The sequence below is a fragment of the Nothobranchius furzeri genome, chromosome 17 (assembly GCF_043380555.1).
Source record: "Nothobranchius furzeri strain GRZ-AD chromosome 17, NfurGRZ-RIMD1, whole genome shotgun sequence".
Taxonomy (NCBI): Eukaryota; Metazoa; Chordata; class Actinopteri; order Cyprinodontiformes; family Nothobranchiidae; genus Nothobranchius; species Nothobranchius furzeri.
In genome coordinates this window covers 33,916,389-33,922,406 of record NC_091757.1, presented here as the reverse complement: position 1 = coordinate 33,922,406, position 6,018 = coordinate 33,916,389, and the positions used below count along the sequence as shown (strand labels likewise).

General features: G+C 39.8%; 1 long non-coding RNA gene across 1 annotated transcript; it reads left to right on the top strand.

Moving 5' to 3' along the window:
* The first annotated feature begins 293 nt into the window (after window positions 1-293).
* On the top strand, window positions 294-5,731 carry LOC129152950 (uncharacterized). Its single transcript, XR_008559184.2, has 3 exons — window positions 294-447; window positions 533-632; window positions 5,461-5,731. It is a non-coding gene; the product is annotated as an uncharacterized lncRNA (long non-coding RNA).
* The last annotated feature ends 287 nt before the right edge of the window (window positions 5,732-6,018 follow it).

Below are 6,018 nucleotides of genomic sequence, written 5' to 3'. Positions count from 1 at the left end.
AATAAATAAATGCAAATGGTGGATTGATACGTGGAGCTTGTTATTTTTTAGTCAACCCTAGATGGATCTCACCTAATGATAAATAGGAAGTACGATGTATGATTTTTTTTCCCTTGAGTCAAAATGAGACTCATTCATCTCTGCCTCTCATTGGCCAACACTAGGCTTCATTGGATTAGATAGCTCCAGATTAGGATTTAAAATGAGGAGCAGGTTACCGGTTGTTTTCTGATGCTTGTGATGGTAAACATTTGTGTTTGACGCACAAAACATCTGTGTTTTCAGAGGCACCCATCACTGCTGCCTGCTTCTGTCTCACAAGAACACAAACATATACAGTGAGAATTTTCTAAATTAGCAAACAAAGGACAAAGGACTGTCCTCCAAATGGGTTTTGAGGTGGAACGTCTTCAGATAAAACTGCCACATGCTAACCTACAGCCACTGGTAAGAACACAATGAGAGCAGCCTCCACTACAGAGAATTCAATGAACCAGTGAAACTAAATAGCTCCATCTCATCTTTCCATTAGAAGGTCTCTGAGTGGCTGTGGGAGAAAACAGGAAGAAAAGAACAAGATTGGGGAAGTGGCTTCTGCTCAGGAGGCAATGTAATCATTTCTCAAATGGAAGGTTGGTGGTTCAATTCAGACTTTCTGACCCCACATGTCGATGTGTCCATGGGCAAGAAACCCTGTCCCAAATCTGTCAGAGAGAGAGAGAGAGAGAGAGAGAGAGAGAGAGAGAGAGAGAGAGAGAGAGAGAGAGAGAGAGAGAGAGAGAGAGAGAGAGAGAGAGAGAGAGAGAGGTAATGTCCCAACAACCAAGGACAGAGAGGTAAGTAGCTGTTGTCTTATTATAAATGCTATTTATTAGAAGACCAGCTTTATTTATATAACACATTTGATACGCAGAGACAATTCAATGTGCTTTCCATTAGAGAGAATAGAATGAACAATAAAATCAACGTGACAGCACAATTAAAACTAACACATAAATGTACAGGGTGGGCCATTCATATGGATACACCAAGCCCCCATTATTCGGGTCTGAAAATGAAGCCAGTATGGAAGTGAAATAATTTGCAGTTCCACCCTCATCCACTGGGGGCTGGTATCAGAAGCGAGCAAATCCTCATTGACTCCCATTTTAAAAATACCATTTTCACAGCAGAAATAAACATGTTTACAGCCTGGTTCCAAAACATGTTTTAGGTTTAAATTATTTAGTTTACACTCATGACAACTATGAGAGGGGTGAATTTTTTGTCACTCTTCTGTTTAAGTGTATCAAAAGCCTAAAATTCAGTATAATTAATGAGCATCAGACCCACGTGCCCACAGAGCTTGCTCCGGGGAAAGGCCTCAGTCTGAGCCTCGGCCTGGCTTGAAACCTGTTCCGCGATTTTTAGTCTCTCAACTTAGACCATTAGTTGTAGCGTTTGTGCGTTCTTTTTGGATATTATTTGTGCAATTGTTGGACAAAATGACTTGCTGTGGCATTAATTGCACTAATAGAGCTTCCAAGGAGTCTCCACTTCATTTTTTTCGGGAAGTAAAATTATATTTATGTATTTTAGGTCACTGCCGCTCTTGCACTAGCCGAGCTTAGATTTTAACATGTACTGTTTAACCATGAATTTTAAATGTAACAGGGTAAAACCCAGTGCACTTAACAACGCTACACTTTAGAAAATGGGTTGAAATATAACATGTTGGTGGAGCTGGGTTCCGACTATCGGTATGATCTCCCTCCCCTCAGCGGCAGCTCTGCGCATCTCTGATCGCGGTGCCTGTCTACTGCGCGGGCTGCTGGCTTGTAGAACTCTTGGATGGAAACCGATGTTTTCCACCCGTTTCTCCCCAGCGGCAGCTCTGTGCATCTCTGATCGCAGCAGTGCCTGTCTGCTGTGCGGCTGCCGGCTTGTGGAGCTCTCGGGAGACCTCTGTGTTCTATCCGGTTTTACCCAGCAGTCAGCCCGGCGTATCTCTGACTCAGAAGCTCCGGTGTTGTGCACAGTTAACTCCGGTAGTAGCTAGGTAGCTACCTCCGTTAGCTTAGCTCCCACCTCTGTGTTAGCTTTGGGTTAGCTTGTAGCTACATTGCTTCAGTTCGACGGGTGTCGTCATTTAATCCCAGCCTTACAGCCCCACCCTCAGCTCCATCTCTCTTCCCTTTTGGTGGCCATTTTGAAGTCGACCATCTTGGATCCAACTTTTGTTTTGTCAATAGGAAGAGGGTCATGTGACACATCAAACTCATTGGGAATTTCACAAGAAAAACAACATTCATTCAAAGACTGATGAATACAATTTAGATTTTAAAGTTACTAAAGTAGGGGCACATTTGATGTAATAAGGAGCTGTGTGCAAAGTAGCAAAATAAAGCTTCACCCTCTTCTGTTAAAGCTGTAAGATTAATAAACAACAAATTAGGAAATTACTGCCAATTTTTCATATTTTTTATTCATAAATTTCCCAATGACTCAAAATAAGTGTCACTGCCACAATACCGGACTACAATGGTTAGGGTAAAAATTAGCATAAAAAAAAAACCAAAACAACAACTTTAATCTTTCGATGAGAGTCATTCTGAAGTGGTACATTGGTCCTTAATGTGAAAGGTGGTTCATATCACCAGGTAACATGGGTCATGATGATTTAACAGGGTACAAATTGTGTCATTTGTACAAGACCTTATGCAAATGTAGGCAAATTTACATTGTGCAAGTAATTGTATTCACATTTGGTTGCTGAAGCTGTTTGTAAAGTTGTGTCAAAACATTTTGTTGAATCTTGGAACCTGAATTCAGACGGTTTCCAAATGCCTGCAATGACTTTCCAACAATTTTGAGGAAAGTGTCATGCAAGCCTTTTGAATTAGTAAAAAAAAAAACACACATTCAGTGACATGAGAGGCTCTGGATCTCTGGGATCTTGAGAACTCTATCTGTAAATTGTTGCTTATTGTCTCTATTGCCCTCAGCTGCCAACAAGCACTTTGCTACCACCAGGCAAGTATAAACAGCTCATCAAGGCCAGCTCATGACTGACAGGAAAACTTTAGGCTAACAGTAAAGCTAATATCACTAAACTATTCTACTGTGCAGCATATTCAGCTCCTATTTCCACTAAGCTGCATGCACAGAGGGTGCACATGTCACTCAACACATAAAATCACACGGCAAGAGCACAACTTGCTTCATGAATAAATTCTTACAGATTTTTTTTCTTTACAGTAAAAATAAACCTGACTCTTACACTGGAACAGAAGTTATTATGCAGTAGCCCCACAGATATATCCCACCATCTGGACAGACGACTGGCCAAGCTCCAGACCGGTTTCTTATAAACATGCATCTATTTTGCATTGTGCTAATACAAATGTACGTGCATATGTACAGTATATAACTGGATAGAATGGGACACAGTGTTGCCACTGGATTCACTTTCACATTCAAATGATACGTTTATGAGGAGGCTGATAGGGATTGCTGTTGGGCTTCTACATATTATAAGAATCTAACAGAATGTGTGTCACAAAGGAGGCTTTAAAGAAATTCTCCTGTGAAATATCAATCTTTGGCTTTTATCAACAGACAACTTTAGCATCAGATTGCTTTTCCCCCGGATTACATCCCAGTTGGTTAAAGAGGAATGTATTTGGTTATTTTTGTGCATTACAGAAAGTCATGTATAGCTCCCCGGTTTAACTCATTCACTGCCATTGACCACTAAAGTCGTCAATTGTTTTTTTGAATGGGACGGGATTGGGAACGAGCTTACGCACCTTGATAGTAAACATCACACCTCTAAAGTTGATCTTCACCAATCTGTGTCACACGTCACGTGATCTTGAAGCAGACAATCCATGAATTAGGAGATGGGTTTGAGACGCCACTAAGGCGGGTTGGTCAAAATGGCAATGGTGGGAACCTCCCATTTGGAAACAAAACCTTTTAATTCATGCCTGTTAAACACCTAATATTGTGAAATATTGGATAAATTATTGTACATTTTGAATCCTATTTAAGGAAAAAATAATAATAAAATAAAATAAATAAATAAATAAAATAAAATTAAATTAAATTTCATTTTACCTCAACAGCCTCTCAAACACTGTTTTGAGAACATGTGCCTGTTGTAAGTTTAAAATGATATTTAAACATGTTGTTTGCATCAAAACTAAAACGAGTGAATGATAAAAATCGAACAAAGCTATCTGTCATTATCAGTGGTGATTTTAACATGCTTGTAGAGTAGTAATAAAACACTGGCACAGTGATTTGCATATTTCTGTGTCGGGTTTATTTATTTATTATTTTTATTCAAGCTTCTAAACAACCTGCATCTTTTTTGGAAACAGGGATGTAAAAACATTCAAAACAGGCCATTTAAATCAGCTGTGAAGTGGTGGTCTGTAGCAACAAGGCCTGTGATGAATGATGATTGGAAGTCTTTGATTGGACTGTCAAACCAAGGCTTTCAATCATATAAACACTAAATTGCACTACTTGTTGGGAGACATTATCAAGGCGAGAGTTTTGGTGCCTTATTGGGAACAATCAGAAATATATTGTTGATGGATTCCTGAAGAACAGAGTCAGGACCACGGAATTGGATTCTCAAATCCACTAAGTATAAAAAACTAAACTGGGATTAAGCAGACTGTTATGACTTGTTTATCATTTTTCTGCCTCTGATGATGATGGACGTCTGCACCAACGAACACGCTCTGTTGATAATGTGGCTTTCATATTCATGCCAGTGTGTGTTGTGCTATTTGTTCCAGCTCGTTGTTCACCAAAAGAGGTCATGAAATGCCACAAATCACACAAACGTGCTTTTATAAACAAGTGGTAAAGAAACAGCTGCAGCAGAAGGGGAGAGAGAGGAGCCCTGTGGGGTAGATTTCAGCTGCCATAAGGATCAAGTTGTAAAAGGCAGTCAAACCTCATTATTATAGCAGTCTAGTCATTCATATAAAGCCTCTTTCCTTCCCTCCCCTGGCCTTTAACAGCCTTCACATAGAAGCCTTCCTCTAAAATAAGACTGCTTTGATAGTTTTCATATTTCAGAGGTTACTCATGTTAGTGTGGAGTACTGCAGCCGTAAAGTCCACAAGGAAAAAACCCCTTACTCTGAGAAATCTGAGTATTGTTACTCTAATGAGCTGTTGTTACCCAACTTTAATCAACGTCCACCGAACCATTGAATCATATTTATATTATTTAATGTTTTTTCCATTTTTGTCTAAGTTTGGGCCGCATGTGTGTGAACACTTATTAGTAAGTAGATGGCTTTCTTTGTCATCTACAATGCGTATCCTCTGAGGATGCTGCAGTGTCGCTATCATAAGCACCACTGTGACGTTTTATTACTGTAGAAACAAAAGTATGACGGAACGCAGTGCTTATAAATCTTATGCATCTAATTGTTGTTGGCTTTGCTTGATTTCCCAGGTGTGAGGAGCAGAGCTGTTGATGAATGAGGGGACATAAATCAGAGAAACACTGAGGTGACATCCCAAAAGAATGCACCGCAGAACATGAGCAACAAGATCGTTTCATGTTGGCTTTCATGTGTTACTGCTACTCTGGGAGCAAAATACAGGAAACCTTTCCTCAAAGAGGGAAATGCAGACATAAAGGGCAACTGTCAACAGACAGTTTCTGCCTGAAATGACTTCCTGGTGTTAAATAAACATGAGTGGTTCTGCAGCCATTCTCTATAAACAAGGAAATGATGTAAAATTCTGTTTTCTTCTTCATTTATTCATAAGAAGATAAAAAAATGTAAGAAAGTTGTACCAGTGGTTTGTTAGTGACCAGGTGCTGCTCATCAGTCACTCAGTGAGTGTGACCACCTACAGAGGCAGGTGTTTGAGCAGTTTGATGGTCTGGAGCAAACAGGTGTGGGAGAATACAATGCCAAGGAGGAAGAACAATAGTTTGGTAAAGGTTAAAGGTAATTTCAAAACAAATTGAAGTTCACAGTTCTCCACAGAGGAAGTTAATTCA